At 35.4% G+C, this 21,667-nt stretch overlaps 1 protein-coding gene across 6 annotated transcripts in view; it reads left to right on the top strand.

Moving 5' to 3' along the window:
* Positions 1-2,160: 2,160 nt before the first annotated feature.
* LOC149801823 (alpha-2B adrenergic receptor-like) overlaps positions 2,161-21,667 on the top strand; it is a 73,029-nt gene continuing 53,522 nt past the window's right edge. For 3 of the 6 annotated variants that reach the window (XM_089956189.1, XM_089956188.1, XM_089956182.1), the window contains exon 1: positions 13,077-13,183. The gene's annotated coding sequence lies outside the window, so the exon portion shown is untranslated. Of the gene's footprint in view, positions 2,299-13,076; positions 13,184-13,218; positions 13,296-18,462; positions 18,698-21,667 lie in introns of those variants that run through there. The other 3 variants (XM_089956184.1, XM_089956186.1, XM_089956185.1) reach the window with 3 other exon arrangements.

The raw sequence follows: 21,667 nt of genomic DNA, 5'->3' as shown, positions 1-21,667 counted from the left end.
TTATACGTGCTCTTGGAATACAGAAATCTTAAAAGACAAGTGCACTTAACGTTGCATGTTCTCACTCGTCATGGAATTAAAGGGATCGAGTACGATAAATAAAGTATCAATTTGGATGATTGAAGATTTAAGCATTGTCGTGAAGATGTAGAAATATTTAATTCTTACGTGTTCAGCATATAATTCATATTGGTATCTTAATGGTAGTGAGACTGAAGTAATAAACAACCTCAAAGCAGATCTTAGAAGGACTAGATTGTTTACATCCAGGTCTAGTGCAATGTTTCTAACTTGATTTCAAAATAAAGTACAAAACCTGTTTATTGCGCATTAAATTCAACTACAAAACACCATTAAGGATTTTAAATCATGAATTAATGCAAGCAATCCCTCTTGTTATCGTCTTTCGTTTCAATAATCATATTATGTACATAAAAAAATTCCAATATTAATTGAGCCTATTGTCTGCAATCAGATTGGATATAAGCGGTCACGTGATATTGATCTTGAAGTGTTTACACATCGATAAATACTGCGGACTACGTTTGGTTCGCAGCTTCCAGGTCATGTCATGTGAAGCTTTATCTATACCAATGCCTTGCACTACACAAATGCCATCAATAATATACACCCCCACCCCAGTTATTTACAATAAAAGGTTCCGATCCCATCATAAATTAAAACAGTACAATCACACAACCCTCCATGCACTCCAACAATCACCCCGTTTGTTAAAGAAATCATACTGCAAGCTTTATAAGCCAGTCCTTAAATAATATTGCATTTTGATTTGACAGAATGTTCCACCATCTTTTAGTAAAGGTCAGGGTCAAAATGGACACGACTTTGCTTTGAAAGATCGAAATGAATAGAAAGTAAAAATAACCAATGCTTATGCAACACGTGCCTTTAGCAGGAGTAACGTTGAAAAAGGAATAGTTTGGTATAAATAGCAACAATCAATTTTTAAAAAAGTGACCATGCCAAGTTCCTTTGATCACTGGCATGACCCGCTCAAACAAGTTACCGTATAAATACTACATGACATTTGAATAGTCTTGGCCAACGAAGACGAGGCCAATTATTTCTGGTGCATTAAAGAGAATAATAACAAAAACCACGAAATACCTAAAAGTTATTTTTTGGGTGAAGAAATCTGCAGATATGATGACAGAAAGAACTAAAATTAGAATTACACGTAATAATGATCATAGCTGGTTATTTATCGAAGTGCAATTTGTCACCTAATCACTCAAAAAGTTAATATAAAGTCGCTTGGAATGATTTTACTTTGTGAGTGATTATGTACAGTTTATACATCAATAAATACCCAATCGTGATCGGTGAATCCTATAATGATAACGATGTTTATATGTTTCTATCATTAATTTTTATTTTGAAGTTTCAATCATTTATTTCATTATTCTCAAATAGTCTTCGTCATGAAAAAAGAACATATGTTGTATCCTGGAAGGGAATTCAATTGAGAAGTGCATGAATTTTGTGTAAGTTTTCTGTTACTGGCCTGAGGTATTAGGAACATGGTTAAACATGGTGAAATTTATTGCACGTGATCGGTCTTTAGTTTCGATGCACTTTCAATGAGTAAAGTAGTTTGCCATTTTTTTTCTCCCAATAAATAGGTGATGTCACTGGAGGGCTTTGTAATATATTAAATATTTCATATGGTTGTATGCGTCAAATAATTGTACGGTGCTCTATATCCTGGACTATTTTTACTTCTTTACTCCCATAGAGAGCTTTCGGAAGAAACCAATTCATATTATGTGTTATGACGTTTTGAACAAGAACTTGATGATGGGAAACAGACTATGCTGTATCATTTTTCTAGCGGAAGTTTCTATCGAAACATCATTGAGATTACAGTATTTATTCAACTATTATACATGCATGGATCTTGCTTGTTGTTGATAAGGAACATAGTTATATTATTAAATGGTTTAAATACCATTATATATATATATATATATATATATATATATATATATATATATATATATATATATATATATATATATATATATATATATATATATATATATATATATATATATATATATATATATATATATGTATGCAAGATAAAATAAAATAGAGAAGAACAATCTGGCATCGAAATGATGATGATGGGCATTAGGAATTTAAACAAAGACACGACACTGCGTACGAGTATAAAAAGTAGTGCTCCTTCGATACCTGTTTCGAACTTGGACTTCGTGGAAGTATTAAATAAAATTCAGCATACAGAATTATAGCATTCAAGAGCACCTAGATACGGTACGTTCTCTCTCTCTCTCTCTCTCTCTCTCTCTCCATGACACACAATCTTTCTAAGGAATAAGGCAAAAATGGAAATAGATAGTATGCTGTTCGCACTTGTTAGATGGAAATGTGAATTTACTTTAATATTATGTTCTACACTGACAACAAATCATTAATCTCATTGTGTAGAGAAAGATCAAAACGCCGTGTCCTATATTGGAAGACCACTGATGAGTACTCGAATATTGCATAGATTGTTTTCTTGCTGGATAATTGTTTACAATACACAACCCAGACATGAACTAATTGATTCGTTAATAGGATATATTTTATACTTAATTGCATCCTTAAATTCGGAGAAACTACTTGCACGCGAGTACCCTGTAATGTGTCTTAGTTTCATACCAGTCTCAAAGAGGAAATACACTAACTATTCTTCACATTTTGTCCATAATTTTTGTCTTGATGTTATAGAAGGTTTTTCTTCCAGTGGAAACATTATCTAAATTATTGTCTGCAAAATACAGTGAGAGAACTAGATCACCGATTATATTGATTTCTGCCGTCTCATACAGAATAATGCGAAGAAAGCAATTACGAATCTGAGAATGAACACACTGTAAATTCGAAGTGTTGTTTCGACACTGTTTCAGAAGTTGGAATGTCTGGAAGCATTCCAAATGAAACACAGTCCTTACATAATTTTATAATTATATAGTACTTAGATACAGTCTCTCTCTCTCTCTCTCTCTCTCTCTCTCTCTCTCTCTCTCTCTCTCTCTCTCTAACACACACACACGGAAACAATGTATTTAATGAAAATCATGGAAAGAGGGCATGATACTGCTGCATATTGCGATGCCAATATGAATTTATATCAGAATCAATCACTCCATTTACAAAAAAAGTATTTACAACAATCGGAGCAGAGAGGATACATTTCGAGCATTATTATTAAGGCTTGGTGTGTCTGTTGGTGAAGTTAACTTTAAAAAAATCGTTCCACAAAAATCGAGATTCAGTTTCAATTATTGATTCGACTTATAACTAAAACAGCAATAACAAGCTAATACAAAGTTTTCCACTGCTTTATTCTTGTTTCAGTTGACAATTTTCAACGGTGTGTTAGAGCTACGAAGCCAAATTACATGCATGAGAAAGAAACTAAGCATTTCTAGAAAATATGAGAACCTTTTATGATAGGGAAGCAGCAAAATAAACTATGTTTACTCAAATCAATATGCAAACTATAGGTGTGGTATTCAACATTAATCAATATGCCAATATGAGAATGATTGGTGGGAATCTTCCTTTTCTAATATCTCTTCCAAAACCCTTAATGTAAAAAGTTCCGAAATCCAAGAAGCCATTATTTATTACGTAGTTCAATCTTTTTCCCTAACGCTATTTTAGAATCCTCTGTACCTGAAAATTCCATATCTGTGTAATATATGCATACTGTATCATTTACAACTAATTGCAGTTAAAGTATTACCCTAAAAGAAACGATATTACATGTATACCTCTGACATGTATACATAAGTAAGGTATCACTAGATAAATGATATATGGGGTAACCGCCCCCTTTTAAATGTGACCCCTTACGTCCTAATGTATCTGTGTTCTAATTGATATATATATTATCTTAATGCAGGCATCATAAATCTGCAGTTCAAATAGATTTACCCCATGAGAGGGAACGACTTAATGATTATTAGTGTAGCCAATGCAGTCTAAGAGGAGCTCACGTGTTCTTTTCCATTTAAGCTGTTCTTTTCATTATTCAATACACCATTACCATGTTTTTACCGGTCAGACAACTTCAGCAATGTCCCGCATCTTCAGAAGACAAAGTTTCATAAGAATGACTGTATATATTTTTTCCGTTGAAAACAGAAATTCCACTTTGTTTGCCTTTAAAGGATATAATTAGAGTATAATGCTTCGGGAATCTGATGTGTGTTCGTGCTTCACAACCTTTGTCTACTATATTTTAAAAATCTGTGGGCTAAGTAAGGATATGATACGGTAAGCTTTCCACAACATCGAAAAACTTCCTTTTGACATAAATTAATCATCGTCAATAAAACTGCTGCCCAGCGGGAATGTTATTTATTGAAACCGTAGCAGTGCTACGCGTCTCTTCCTTAATTATTTATGATAAAGAGACATATGGTGGGTTCAGATTGTTGAGTGGAGAATAATATCTCCGCAGTTCTTGGAGTTGGATAGTTGCGATGCATTACCGTGTCTGGATAGCTGAGTGTACAAGTTGCATTTGGTGTCACACATAGTTCTAATATCCTTAGCAGGGTCAAATAGTGGCTGTCTGGACACTTCTCAAGCACCTGCTTGGTATTGAAATATTTCTTATCACAGCCCCTGTGGTCTAAGTGTTAGAGCGTCCGCCTCGGATGCGGAAGGTCGCGGGTTCGATCCCTGGCCGAGTCATACCAAAAATGTTAATTGCAGATGCCTCGTTTGGCGTTCAGCATTAAGAGGATAGTGCTAGGACTGGTCGGCCTGGTGTCAGGATAACGTGACTGGGCGGGACATCATGCAACATGGCTGCGGCATGACGTCCAGTGCTAAACATCACTATAAACTGCGACACTGCAGACATCATAGTGATATGGCTGGAAAACACACACACACACACACACACACACACACATTTTTCGTACCTACCGTTTTGTCACTTTTAATCATGATGAGAAAATGATAATAAATGACCTTATAACATGAAAAAAATAATCCATGTAAGATAAGCACAGTTTAATCCTTTCTAATCAAATATTTTTAGCACTCATATTTAATTAATTTCGGAGTACATTATTATTTGTGTAGAATCTAATGACAATCGTAAATGCAAACCAAAAGTGCACACAATGTTCTATCATCTCAAGCATATAATTTAATCATCAATAGGTATCAATAGGTATCAACAGGTATCATAAAACCTTCTGGCGTTCTTTTTTCTTTTCTTTTCTTCATATACCAGACGTAAACGTGCATTTCAGAAATGACATGTATGTTTCAAATAAGGATTTCCTCTTAGCAATTTAAAGTATTTAATGTGTCTATCGCAATGGAACGCAAAACGTTCCTTTATTATTGGTATATGTTGCATCATACACTTGTAATGATGCCACACATATTCGAAGCTAGGAATTATCGAACAGTAATATAAAAAGGAACTAATTTATATACAATTTACCATCGGAGATCGAAATGGGAACAAAACGAACAACTTTATATGTTAGGAACGGGAAACATTATTTTTTGGTTCGATTTATTAAATTTTAAAATAGTTCGGCGGATTATCTCCAAATTAAAATGAATACACACCCATATTTATATTCAAGAAAATCCTTGATTTGATTGGTTGATTTATTGTTCTTAGCATACGCAGAAAGTCGTTCTATTATGATTTTTTGTCAACCTTTATACTTTCTTTCTTCGTTTCATCCTTCATGTTCCTCTAATTGTTTTCTGTTGTGTTTCGAAACTATCCTTTCAGTACTTTGATATATTTTTATACGGTGTTTGTTATCATTGCATCTGTTGCCTCTTGTACTGAGATGTATATGAAAATAAATTGTTCAGGAGAGGTCCAATCTAATTGCTCTTCCATACGAAGAAAAACAATAAAACTGGTGCAATCCAATTGATCTTCCGTACTTAAAGGCAAATCAATTGCTGTAATGAAATTACTCTTCGGTACATAAAAGAAAAAAAAATTCTTGTAATGCGATTGTTCTTCAAAACGTAAAGTCGATAATATTGCTGTAATGCAATTTTACGTCAGCGATTTTGAGTGATTTTGAATACAAAGATAAATGTATAAGCAAACAGAATTACCAGGTCAATACGTGTTATTTATTAGTGCATTTGTAGTGAAAAGATGACATTGACAGGCTGGTACTACATCCGGATCTGAAGATAACTACGATCGCTTTCAACAGGCCCCTTCCTCGGATGTGCGAGGCCCAAGGCAGCAAGCAATGAGCAGGGTCATTAGCAAACAAACTGCATTGCGGAGTTTATTTCCTGAAAGCGCGGAGACCAAGGCGGTTGCCCTAGGGCAGGGCCTGACTTTCAATTATATCAGTCGGGATGATTGTTTCTTTTTACTTTAAATCTCTTTAGTTTTCACACCAAGATGTAAAGATTATTTTGCAGCGATCCAGGAAAGACGGAAAACTTATATAGAAGATATTTTTACTTGAAACGAGGGAATAACGGATAAATTTAATCGAGTGAGTGAAATGTTTTAGTATTTTCACTCCAGGCTTCGACACTCGTGAAAATACTGATTTTGTTTTCTTTTCATTTCATGATCGAAAGTATTAGAGATTTGCTTTTGTTCTGATGTGTTTTGTGACAGTTCACACAGATAATAAAAACAGTTACATAATTCTCCGCCCCCCCCCCCCCCGTTCAACCAGGTAAGCATCTAAAAATAAGTTCGAATTTGACGGTTATCTTGTTATCGACGATGTTGCAAAATTATTTATCGTATTTCTCTCCAGTGAATTGTTACAATTATTTTACTTGGATAATCAAGTAATTCACGTCCTAGTATACAATAAAGGTTATTCATGTCATGACTTAACATTTCCGAACCCTAATCTCCCCTTGCATTCATTTGTTCTAACATTTACACAGTTGACTAAAACTTCTTATGATGTACTAAAACACGTGATCATTTTTAGACGTAATAAGTTAAGCCATTAATAGTGCCGCTTTCTCACAGACGTATACCCTGGTTATAGTTTGACGTCGCTCTCAGTTAAATATATGTCGAATTATGATGGCAACTAGTATGTCACGTTTACCGTGTTAATAGGAGGAAACTAAAACAGCAGCCGTGGTATTTTCATGGTCCTATAAATATACCATTTTCAGTACTAGTGTCAACTACAAATGATATTGCAATACTCCGAAAGAATGAGTCATTATCAATATGCACATTGCTTTCTCTGTCTGCCTCTGGATGGTGATTTTGATTTATTGACTTGCATCAGGGGTTAGCACATAATTGGTTACATAACACGGAGAACAATGTCAATATCTTAGAAGTAAGAGAGGGAGGCTAATTTGAACCTTTTTCATAAAGATATCGATTCCGTGTACTCATGAAAAATTCCCGAAGTATTTCATATTTAGAAAACGTTTCTATATATTAAATAGAATCCCGCCTTTTTTCCCCTGTCTCTCTCTCTACCTCTCTCTCTCTCTCTGTGCATATATATATATATATATATATATATATATATATATATATATATATATATATATATATATATATATATATATATATATATATATATATATATATATATATATATATAATACCAATCATCCAGGTCATCCAGGAAGGGTTCACGTGTGTCGGGGATTTATTAAGATAAATGCAATAAACTGACAAAGAACAGTGCAAAACTAGTCTCTAACGAGCCTGCGCGCTTTCGACTCTTAGACTCATTTGTGTGTGTATATATCTATATAACATCACTGCTGCTCGAGTGCTTAGATCCAGTATTGCCTTCACTAACAGATGTTATTAATACATCTCTCTCATCCGGGGAATTCCATCATTTTTCAAAAGTGCCATTGTAGGGCCCCTGCTGGCGGGGAGGAGAATGGGTGCGCTCAAGTGGCATAGATTATCATCTAGTATCTCACCAATTGTACGCTGATAATGCCCAAATATACAAATCTAGCAACCCAACTTAAGTTGAGGCTGCCATCCAGGGTGTAGAGAGGTGCATTTCTGGTGTGAAATCATGGATGACATGTAACAAGCTGCAAGTGAATGATGATAAAACTGAGGTCATTCTGATCGCAACACAAAGACTTTCTCATTCACATCCTATACCTCAAACAATAAATATCAGCAACACCATCATTAAATTCACAAAGTTGGTGAGAAACCTAGGTGTTACTCTGGACAGTACTCTGAAATTACACCAACATGTCATGAACATATACAAGGCTGCATATCTTAAGCTGAGACGCATCAGCTCCACTTCATGTCATTACAACACTTTTGTGTTCCTTAGTACTTTCAAGACTGGACTATTGTAATTCAGTTCTGTCTGGTTGATCTCGATGTCTGCTCCGGAGACTTCGAAGAGTTCAGGACACAGCTGCTCGGGTCGTATTTTTGGTACCACGACCAAAGCACACCTCCCCGCTGCTCTGTACCCTGTGCTGGCTAACGGTTCGATCCAGAATCAAACACAAAATTTGTTCCCTGTGCTACGTTTCACTGATGGACTCCAGTCCAACATGCCGATCTGACTTCACCCATGTGTGCACGCCAGCGGGATGCTGCGCTCCTCTTCTGACAATCGTGTGCTCGTTGTTTCCACTGTGAGAACGGGGTCATATGGACAACGTTCTTTTGCATGCCGGGGCCCAGCGGCGCGGAATGAATTGCCCACTGAACTTGGACACAAAGACACAGTGATCCCATTCGAGAGTGCTCTTAGGGCTCATTTGTTTCGACTGCAGGGACATACTTGGGGGCCTAATAGTGTTTCCTGCCTTGAATGTTTTCGGCGTGTCTTTTTGTGTTTTCATGGTTTTTTATTTGTGTGGTCATATCATTTTATATATATTTTTATTTTTTTATATTTTTGGTTGTTATAGGTGTGTAATGTTGTAAAGCTCTTAGAGCTTCTAAAGATTAGGCGCTATACAAAGTCCCCAAATGTTTTGTGAAATACAAGCAATTTATTTCCCTAGAATATAAAAGTGAAAATGTATATATAACTTAGATATTTTGAATTAAATCCACATAAGCACATCATTTCTAACACAAATATTAATGAATAAAGTGTGTATTCGACTTTAGTGGCATTTCAAATAGTTTTCAACACTGAAGGTGTCGATGTTCATGCAGTCTCTAATGTACTGATGTACCAGTGGCGTGATTCGTAATGATGTGCCAACAGTCTTTTGTTGAATCACAATAATCTAATCCAAAAAGACCTTGAATTCTCGATAATCCATATTAATGTCTCGGTCCAAGAATGCTTTTATGTATGAACACTTTTTAATCCAAATAAATAACACAACAAACGATTCTGCTTATGGATCTTACAGCACAAATTAATAACTATTCCAGTAAACAATCTTATATAAAAATACTAAGACACAAAAGAATAACATGGACTAGGGCCAAAGTTCGTTTATAGATCAATCTAAGTTATAAGTAGAAGATTTCTTACTAGAATTATGCTAAAGGACATCATACATATATGTCCATGACTCAGACAAAGACAGTAATCTTAATATGTAAACTACATTAACAGAGAAATAAATAAATAAATGTCACATAAAATGGAGTGGGCGATTAGAGCCAAACTGGACCTGCGGGCCTGCAGTTGGACCACTATACTCCAAGGCATCCAGGATCCGATATTACACTAACCTTTAAATCATCAAGCTGTGTTACGAAACTTTCGTCATGGAAGCATGTCTAATTTTTCTAAAGTCTTGGAGGTGTATTGACTCGCCCAATTACTCTAAGGCTACAGTGAAATTACTGATGACAGGACTGGATCCCGGAAGGGGTGGGGTGGTGTGTGCCGGCACGACGAAAGCGCAAGAACAATATTTCCAAAAATAAATGTTGTTCACAGATCGACGGTTCGATTTATGGTTTAGTCCACATACTCATCACAATGTGATTTTCCACACGTATTCACACACACACACACACACACACACACACACACACACACACACACACACTATATTTATGGATCCCTTTTAGGTCTCATTCGGCCATGCGCGAGTGCTCAACTCACTTTTATATTCTGATGTCTGAAGAACCAAATGTTATAAAAGGATTGTCCGGCAGCACCTCGCAGCACCGGAATCATATCATGGAACGTCAAAGTTATACTCTCTTAGGTAAATTCTGCTTATTTATCTAAGTAATGTATTCCTTATGTTTCTAGTTATGTGTTGACCACCTATTTTAATTGTAACAGTTGTGTCCAATTGCTCTTTGTGTGTTTCATTTAAATTTAAAACTTAGTGTATACTCATTGTTTACTTTAAACGGGTCAGTCAGGACATTAAAGAGCAGGAAGCACGTGTACTGTCTTTTAATAGAGCTTTGTTGTGTTTTGTTTAAATGCTAGTTTCGAACTGTCTACAAAATCTATATACCATTTCTGCAAGATGTTTTCTTCTTCTGTCTCTTCTTTGGTTACCAAGCTTCTTTCATATAAGAATATATCTGTTATTTATGACGCATAATGAAACACTGGTTATATTACATTTGATTGGGATGATCTACGTGAGAAGGATGACAGTGTTCTATACTCAGGAGTGTTAATCTTTTCTCCAAGTGGTGAGTAAAAAGGACTAATATCATCCTGATAATACTGTTTATATCGTCTTTATCTACTGATCCTACACTTTGACTTGGTAAGTATGTCTGCGTGGTTCCTGCTCATGATCGCTTACGTCCATGGATACATTTTCCATGAATATTTTTTAATAGACCAGGATTACTTCTTTGAGACTGTTACTTCTAAGGGCATTGTCAACTTCGGCAAACAAAATCACGATCACTGTGTTGTCGAGTGGTTGAGCAAACTGAATTTACGCAAGCAGGTTTTCCTCATTTTATAAGAGATACACGGGTTGCAGCTCACTCAAGAATGACTTGCAATATTCAAGCTTCGCCATAATTTTTCTTTCGTAGAACATAATGTTTTCTCAAACATTTCGTTTTAATGATGTTATTAGCATAGCGACGAAAAACAAATTCTGTGTGTTTCGTCCATCATTATCGTCACTGTTGAGTGTAGCAGAATGAGTATACAAGCCTGAGTCCTGTCTTCAATTCGATGGGGTATCGAAAATACCTGAAAAGTGTATTGTTGTTGATGTCTTTCGATTAAGGATCTATGATTGTATTTTATCCATACACCCAAACAGCTTAATGAAATGTTTATAAAGTTTAGCCTGTCGGAGAAATCCATTTTTGTTTTTTACTTTGGGTGGTCTAGTATTTCTACAACAAAAGTCGTTTGTGTCACACTGATTTTCAGGACTGGAGTATGAACAATGATTTCTACAAAAGCGAATTCCAAATGGACTTCTTTGTCCTTTTGTATGGCTTGGAGTATTTTTGTCGTGATGGAAAGCACATCCAGAGAACTCTCAAAAGGTAAAGTGAATTAAAATTTGTGATTCATAACTCATTGGTTATCATGACCAATGATTCCCCCATGTTTGAAAGGACTACTTTCCAACTGCTCCCAGAGAGTGCTGAGATTATTGTTCCTGTGGTTGTTTCAATGGCTTAAGTTTTGCTACTGTTGGCATGTTTAATCTATATTTCATTGATGGTTTTGACGAAGATCTGCTTTAGTCGAATGATCCACGGTTGCTTTTAGACTTTCTGTATGATCAATTTTCCAACAGCAACTTTAATCACGTTGAGAAAGAGAGTGCCGTTGTTAAAAGTACGTAAAGTAATTGTGGCTGTTTTGTCCTCCAATTACTGGTATTTGAGGACTCTGTAATAATTGTCCGTACCGTTGTGATCTATCCTTTTCTGTTCAATAGATCAGCAATTGCTAAAGCATACAGCGATATAAACAGAAAAGAAAGCCAATTTGATTTTTCTGGAGAGGTCTCCACCCCAGCCATACCGTCATTTGTTTTTGTTTCTATGGTTCAAGAAGGGATGATATTAATGACGGTGACACGAAGTTTAGCTGTATTTTCATAAATCTTCCTTTCGTAATTGATGACTTATAACAGAAGTTTGCTTACTAATTGATACATGCTTAATGACACGTAGTCCAGGTATGACCTTGACTCAACTTACTGATTCTTACTCTGAAAAAGATAATACAATTTTTTTAAAAATATAAAAAATTGTTTACCAAAACTACCATTGATTTGGAACAAGGTCAGAAGCTAGACAAAATGTTTCAATGCTAGACAATGTCAAATCCAGTAAACAATGTTACATTACAATAGCAGATAATGGAATATAATTTTTTTAAACAAACAAACAGTTAAATTAAATATGCTTAGCAGTTTAAAAACACACTCCTCAAAAGTTGTCAATATTCCTTAACATTCCGCTTTCGCTCTTCTAATAGTTTATTAATTTGGCCATCCATAAATCTTACCCAAATTTGTAAACATGTGCATTATATGATGAGTGCATCTTGACCAAACGTTTTCGATTTTCATTTCACTCATTGTTTCTTTTTACATTTCAACATTTATAATATTCTCTTCGTTTATTTTTATATTCAACATCTAACGAAGATAGACTTCAAATTGAGTGTTTATAGGTCTGAATGTGCTCAGACATTTGCAGATTTCGAAAAAGACCATTTTGCTACCGAAATAATTGCAAACTGAGAATTTCGTAACAGTCTCATTTTTATGATTGGCATTAAGATTAAACATATGCTTCATCATTTCATAAAAATGGGATTTATCAATAAATGCATCATTTGCATCAGGCTTCAAAGTATATTTTGAATCAAAAGTATTAATGCATTTCTCAGAAGGATCAATAATACAAAATAATTTTAAACAAACGATAAAACTGTAAAACTATTGCTGTACAGCATGATGCTCCAGCGCTAGACATCTCTAAAATCTGCCACACTGCAGACATCTTATCGATATGACTGAAAAATTGGTTAATTTATGTTTAATAAAAAACATCCAGACCCAAATTCTTTCTAGAACCTATCACGCTAATAAAATATGACACACACAAATAAGAAGTGTCAGTACGTGTAGTCTCACATTCTGCTATGTATAATACATGCTGCTGGAGGCATGATTTGTTTCACGAATAGCGACAGTGATTTTAGGATATAATTCGTGGTCGGAATATCACGTAAGTATATACTATCCTCTGTATATCGGGTCTCTGAAGTTGTCAAGGGTTTTGGGGCGGAGAAGGAGGGATTTGTTTTGTAGATCATCTGAGATATGGCTGTGAAGAATCGGTAGAAAATATTGTCTTGCATATTCCATATCTCTTTAAACGTTTCCTTATTGCCATCAAGGCTTACTACTCATTCAGTTAGCACAAACCTTTATCATTATGTTTAGACCAAGACTATATAAAATATATTTTGTAGTCCATTTATTGCCTTCATGTTTGTTTCAAATTTATATCACTTTCTTCATTTTCGATGACATTCTCAATTTATGTTACAGCTAAAGCTACCAATTCGGCATCAGGTTATATGTAAGGTTTCGAATTGAGTTAAGGTTATTTCCACTGGATTTTACAGCGACATATATTATAAGCTTGTGTTGTGCGCTCTAAGTTTAGTACAATCCGTCAGTCTGATGAGGAGGACCCCGATCAAGCGACGGTGCTTAAGTCAACCTGGTCTTTTAGATTCATAACTTAATTTAATTTCTTTTTGAAAGAAAGGGTCTGAATTGATATACTATAGGTATGTAAACATAATTAAGTTTGTAAGGTTCACGAGCGGGTTGCAATATTCTATAAAATATAATTGTAGTTTTTATGCCTTCGTGCCAGAATGGAGAATTTGGAAACATTGTACAAAAGCAGGATTAAAATGGATGACTTCACAATACCAATTCTTAATGCATTTTGCAGCCGCATAGTGATTTATTTGGGCATATATAAATCATGAACGAGGAATGTTTCTATATCATTTCGTTTTTCTAAATTACATTGCTTGACATTTCAGAATGATTCTCTTCTTGACTGTATATGATGCATGTGTAGAGCTTGAAATCTTTGCATGATTCTTAACATGCTTTTTCCTTTGTTTCAGATCTACAACCAGATCAATTATTTTATATACCACTTGATATTTGTTGAATGCAGTAAATATATAGAATTGTGTCCCCTAGTATTCCATGAAATAAAGCCAGTAAGATGTCAAAGTTTGGCAAAGAATAGTTTTTATACAGAAATAAAAACACTGTCCTCAGTGGCGTAACTTTATTATATACTGACAATGGCATAGCAATATATTCAGCCCCCCCCCCCCCCGGCAAAACTTCATTTTGGGACCCCCTCCGAATATGAAAGTTTTTTTTATGGGTCTTTCTGGTTACCCACTGGGCCTCCTCCGAAAACAGTTGCGGGGCTTTCTAGGGCATTGGCTACGCCACTCTATAAAAACGATCATATACATAGACCTAACAGTATGTTATATCTTCTTTGTCTCCCCAAGTGTTACGATTTCCCCTGCTAGCAATTTCTAGCATGTATATTTATACATGTTTGCATTGTAACGTTTTTTAAAGTTTCTTCTTATCGTAAAGCTATATACAGAATCACTAGTCATTTAATTTCATGTTTTTTTTAGGAATGTATATACCTTTTGTAAAGACATCCTTCCAGCGCCGCATGATCTTGATGATTTTTGTTCCCGCAATGTCCTTGGATAATAGTCTTTTCATTCACCGAATTATTATTATTATTATTATTATTATTATTATTATTATTATTATTATTATTATTATTTCCGTATCAATTAAGCAATGCTTCTACTCTGATATTTTAACGGTGGTTTCCCCAGTATTCATTTGCGTCGTTAAAATATTAAGTAAAATTAATTATTTTTTTAGCTTGATTTCCTATATATAATTTAATGACACTAATTGCATTGAATATTACATAAACATATTTATTAGCAAGTTTAGTTATTTGTTACATTGCTCATACATACTGTCTATGGGGGAGCTTTTGTTTTAGTCTGGCAAAATATTTTCTTTTTCTACTGAAAACTTCCACCGCCAGACACTAATATACCGATAAAATCTTCAGCTATCAATTCTGATTTTTTTAAATCTCACTTTTACTATCATCTTGGAACTTTTCTGAGAGAAGAAATGAAAGTCAGTTCTAGATAATGTATGTATATCCCTCTAGAGGTACCTTTATGTATTTCAATTACTTGTTCTTAAAAAATAAACAAGCTCAATAAACTGTCTTGTTAAGCGTGTCTCTAGAGTTGTTAATAAAAATGAACATTCTTAACGCCTGAACCATTAAAACATAACACACGTGTAAATGTACACATTAAGCATTGAATGGTTTCATTTCTGTTTTTCTCATGAGTTTTACCTTTCTAACGAATGACACATTATTGCCACGGATAGGAAGATGCGAAGAAGCCTCAGTCTCAACAGGAAATTCGGAAGCATTGTTTTAGAGATTGATTCATTATCATACAAAGTACGTTATTCTCCATCACGCTGCTTATTAAGCCCGAAGCGGATTACCGCCGTGACTTAACTTTATAAATTCGCACTAGGAACTGGTGTTCTCAGCGCCTCTGATGAAGATCGTGTGAAAAATGTTAAGTCTCATTAAGTACAATTTCTGTCATAAGCCCTGTCAGGTTCGTGTCAAAGTGATTATATGCGGATTGGCCAAGCTTACACGAAGCGTCGATATGCTTATGTATGTGTTCAACCTAGACCTAGTTACTTCTATTCATAAAAACTATTTGAATCAAACAAATAGATTGATCTTAATACATTGTAGACAGAAAAAAAAAACGCATAGGATGTCATTAGACAGATCTCATGCAATAGTGCACCTGGAAAAAGGATTGGCAAGGCGAGAGCAGCTTTCATGCAGCTTAAGAACATCTGGAGCTCCAAAGAAATATCCTTGACTACCAAGATCAGACTGTTCAACTCCAATGTGAAGTCAGTCCTACTGTACGGAGCAGAGACCTGGAGAACCACCAAGTCGACGTAGAGTTCAGACCTTCATCAACAGCTGCCGAAGAAGAATTCTCCAGATCCGCTGGTCAGACACCAGCAACACCAACCTGTGGCAGCGAACCTCCAGCTTCAGGTAGAGGACGAGATCAAGAAGAGAAGATGGGGTTGGATAGGACACACCCTATGTAAGCCGCCAACCAACATTACCAGACAGGCATTGAGATGGAACCCTCAAGGCAAGCGAGAAGGGGCCGACCAAGAAACACCTGGCGACGCGACCTTGAGGCGGACATCACTAAGATGGATCACACGTGGAGTCAGCTCGAGGGGATGGCACAGGATAGAAGCCTCTGGCGATCTTTTGTTTGCGGCCTATACCTCGACAGGGGTGACAGGCAAAATTGACTGAACTGAATCTTTGATACTATATTAGTATGGTCTCGCATTATTAGAAACCCAGTTTTGGGTTATGTTGCTGTAGGATTTAATGCCATTTTCCAGCACAAGATAGGCTATACATGGCGGCCTGTATTAATGGTGGAGGAAGAAACCGGGAAAACCCCAGAAAGAACCACCGACCCACGATAAGCTAACGGCAAGCTTTCTCACATATCCACATTGGCCGAACCCGAGACTCGAACCCACGCAGACAGAGGTGAGATGGCAGCGCTTTAGACTAATCGGCCACTCGGGGCCCCCCAGTTTTGGGTTATAGAGAGGAAAGTTACAATGTTGTGACTTGTATCGTGGTTATAAAATGCAATTGCATATAAAATGAGCATATTGAAAAAGCAAATTCTCATGCAGATGTCCACAACAACCTATCAATCAATCAATCAAGTAATATATCGATTAATTTGTCAGGTAAATTAACATACTTTCATCGCCATTCTCCATATTTTATTATTCCCTTTATCAAAAAAGCAAGGCAAAGAGATATTAATGTGGTCGTTGTCAACGACGGCTGCGTTAGCGCAGTGTGAAAGATTTTATGTAAACCGTATCTGTGTCTCTTCCTGTAGACAGGGAAACTAGCTATACTTAATGTTTCAGTGTGGAGAGCGGTTTTTGTCATCAGAATCATTTCAGTCCCACAGAGTTGATAGATGATGGAGGTCAAAGTTAGCCCCTTCTTTCTCAAATAGTTGGATCTTGCGATATAATTCAATGACCATTTACGATAAAGTGTGCTTTTGTCTTTGCAACCAACTTTTTCAGCATGGAAACGATATTTATGTAATCGGCATTGAGAAATGTGTCCATCTAAACAGGATGACTGTTCCTTGGTATAGATTAAAAACTGATCATAGCCTCATCCTTAATTGCAGGTTCTAAAAATTTTAATTATATTCTTTTAGTGAATATAATTTTGAAATTTTGTCAAGGTCATGATGACGCTTTATGGATGCTTTAAAAATAAGTTTAAAATGAGCATGCGCATCTAAGTTAATATGTGGGTTAATGCTGTAGTAAGACTATTTATTGTGCTGATGTGCCTGGAGTCTTAAATGTGCTAACCTGCCAATGGCATGGAATGTGGCGATGCGTTAACAGTTTTTTTTTATGTATAACAATAATATAATTAAAAATGTCCATGACTGAATTTATTATAATTCCATCCTAATGATTTTGTCCAAGGAGTAGTCATTAGCACTTTGCAATTACATTGAATTGTTTAAATAAATAAGACCACCCAAATTAAAAACTAAATACATCAATAAGACTGATTCCACTTAGGATCTTAAGGTATGAATGAGTAATGTTTTAATTGAACAACATTCATATATAAAGCTAAGTCACAATAATAGAGCCAGGATGTAGGTCACTTTCCTTTCAAAAACATTCAAAGTTGTCAACATATTTATGAATTCCCAACTGACACTTTATTTCATATACTCAGATACAAGTAAATATGTTTGCCTCTATTAATAATCTATATTCATATGGAATATAACTATGTAGTATGTTGTTTACAAAATAAATTTCACCAGTCCGGTGAACCATTATCCTTGATTTTTATATATATTCGTCGAATGCTCTGTCTCTGTTGTTGCTTTCAAGGAATTTTCTGATGAATATATATATATATATATATATATATATATATATATATATATATATATATATATATATATATATATATATATATATATATATATATATATATATATATATATATATATATATATAATATGAAGTAATATAAATTAAATTAACAAGGTAACATCAATTTGCTCACTGTTACTTTACAGAGTTATATTTTCCAGATTAACAAGAACGTTATCACAATAGAATGACGCGTAATGCATATTGGAAATGAAATAACGTGATTGTTATGCAAATTCTGGGGTGAAAGATGTTTCCGACCGATCTTCCGGTCATAAATCTTTGTCTCTCTGAGCCCTGCCTAATGACAGAATAGTCTCATTAATACTGATTCAATTGCAGACGTTGTGGCGAAACATGAATAAAGTTTGGTTACCTCTCTGAAAGTCATTAATAACAGGAAGATGTTTCAGACTCAAACAGGAAAAATTACATCTCCAAGGAGTATCAAAACGGGTAAAATATAGACTGTTCGGCTCCACAAACGTGAAACTATTAATGTAAATAACAAAGAGCAATCACCCTCAAAATTTACTGCATTCGAGAGAATCCGGAAATACTAGTTGATTCATTGAAGGTTAGTGTAGTCTGCCTGTCTGTCTGTCTTTCTTTCTTTCATTCTCTCTCGATACATACATACATACATGCATACATGAATGCCTGCATACATGCATGCATCCATCCATCCATCCATCCATACATGCATGCATCTATGCATGCATACATGCATCCATCCATCCATCCATCCATCCATCCATCCATCCATCCATACATACATACATACATACATACATACATACATACATACATACATACATAAATACATACATTGAAAGAATGAAAGGAAAACAGAATACGATACTCAAAGACAGTTACGTAAGATTAGGCACTACAAATTTATATCCAGTTTTCATGAAATACACTAACAAAAAAAGTTTGTCTTCTGCTTTTGTGTTTATTTCGTTTAATTTGGACACCTGCATATGGCTAATAACAGCCTAGAGCGTTGGAGCCTTCAACAGCGCACTTGTGACAGGGATTGATTAAGCTAAATGCATCAAACTGGCAACGAACAGCTCACAACGAGTTTTTATCTAGCCTAAGAGCTATCGACTCTTATTGAATCCTTGTCAAAGACAATTACAAAAGAGAGACAAACAAGACAAAAAATAAACACAAAATACAACGTTTACTAAACAAAGGTTTACATGGCTATATATAAAATAAGTATTGTATGAAATGTGTTCTATCATCGAAGTTCGATCCAAGTCAGTTGTTATTTGTATTGTTCTAAATTGACCTTATGATTGTTTAATACTTCTAATTCTCAATGACAGTATCGAATGCTATAAAATAAATAGGCAGCAAGTTGCCTTAGGAACGTAGATATGTCCCGTGATAAGGTTTCAACTTAGTCTTCACCATTGTATTATTGGTTGTTGTTGTAATTCCTTTTTCATCAACTGTCTCTGTCGAATCTCATACTGAATGTTTGTATTTCAATCACAACTAACTACGTTGAAGTTTAGTTGTCCGTATTACCTTTTTCAGTTGAAAAGAAAGTTTCTTGTAAAGAGCTGACCGATGGTTACTTTCTCTCTTTAATGAATGTCCTCATATTTTCCGTCTAATCTCTGTTAAATTTGATTCACCTGATATCGGACAATAATAACTTCTTCCCTCAAAGAAGTACAGTTGTGGCTTATACAGTCTTACTAACTAATTTTTCTGATTGCATATTTCTCTTTTAATTTTGTAATTATTTTTATTATATTATTCTGCCCTGAGTTTGGTTTAGTTGTTATTGCTTAGTTCACAAATATGTACCGTGCCTAATTTTAACTATGTAAAAACTTATAATATGGAATAGTAGGTGATTATTATACAAATCCATGAGACTGCTTCCGTCGCCTAATGGAAAGAGTATCCGCCCCGGATGCGGGAGATCGTGGGTTCGAACCCCAGTCATACCAAAGACTTCTGAAAATGGTACTAACAGCTGCCTCGCTAAGCGCTCAGCATAAAGTGGTTCGTGTTAGGACTGGTCGGCCTAGTGTTAGGATAATGAGTCTGGGTGAGACATCATACTACATGTCTGAGGCATGATACCCCAGTGCTAGACATCACTTTAAACTGCCGCACTGCAGACATCGTAGCGATATGACTGGAAAATTGTTAAAGCTACGTTAAAAATCTAAATCACTCACACACATACAAATCCATGTATCATTATGTCTTACAAGTATCGTAATATTTCTAAAATCACGCAAAGCAAAACAATGTTATACAAATCATCGTATCATTATGTATCGCAATTCACTCTTCCTGTAAAAGGGAGAGTACTTGGTTGTTGTTGTTGTTGTGGGGTTTAACGCCATTTTTCAGCACACGATAGGCTATACATGGCGGCCAGTATTATTGGTGGAGGAAGAACCCGGGAAGACCCGAAAAGAACCACCGACCCACGAGAAGCTACTGGCAAGCGTTCTCACATACCCACATTGGCTGAATCCGAGACTCGAACCGGCGCAGACAGAGGTGAGAGAATACTTGGTAATCTTATCCACTGTATAATGCATACAGTCTTAATCTGAACAAGGGACTCGTTCGCCATTTTTCTTGTACTTATTTTTTAAATCTACCGCCGGAATTAGTAGCCAAGGAAAAAGTACCAATAATGTCATATTCTGTGTTTGTACGTCAAAAGTTAGCTGTTCTTACTGTCTCAAAACAATTACAACATATGTGCTTCTACATCCCTTTATTATATTTCCCAAAACTGGGAATCTTACACCCTGAATTTGTACTTCTGGACATTCAGTTACCTTTCCCTGCGCGACTTCTATGACACGATCTAACTGACTGGTAAAACAGATTGCCGAGTTCAACCAGTCTGTTGACTTGTATACAACTGCAATTGTTTTACAAATTAAATGTTTAAGTAAACTCGCAAGCAATATATACATGAACCAAACTAACAAATGTTTAGCTAGATGGTTTTCATTTCATGACACATCACAGACTTTCACATAAATCAGTTAATACATGTTGTCACTTTGAAGTACGATTTGCCTTTGCCAATTTACTGTCTACCGTTTAAAGGCCACTGAAGCAATGTTTTCAGGACAAAATACTCTGTACGGTTTTGTATATTATAATAGCGTGCGAATTGGCTGAGCTTAGATGCTTGTCTATGGCCGTTACAATTTTCATCATCGAAAGTATCTTGAAATTACGTGACCAACAAAATTTGATTGCTATAAAAACAGCGGGCAAAAGCTGATATTATCCTCTAATCCTTGTAGCCATTCATGTAATTTATTTATGGCTTATTCACGCCAGTTAGTTATGGCAATGTGGGAGATCACAATTTACATAATGTATATGGAATTTACACTAGAGTATACGATTTACTATTTCGACGCTATGCTCACTAGTATATATCGGTTGTGGCGCCGTATATTCATTCATGTCATGTGGCATCCTGTGTTTGAAAAAATTAAGCTCTTTGTCCAGGTTTGTCCTCTTTTGGTTATATTATGTAAAT

This window comes from Sinohyriopsis cumingii, chromosome 4, assembly GCF_028554795.1.
Source record: "Sinohyriopsis cumingii isolate HCF-2022 chromosome 4, ASM2855479v2, whole genome shotgun sequence".
Classification (NCBI taxonomy): domain Eukaryota; kingdom Metazoa; phylum Mollusca; class Bivalvia; order Unionida; family Unionidae; genus Sinohyriopsis; species Sinohyriopsis cumingii.
Note: the sequence above shows the minus strand (reverse complement) of the source record. Positions and strands in the feature narration are given on the sequence as shown.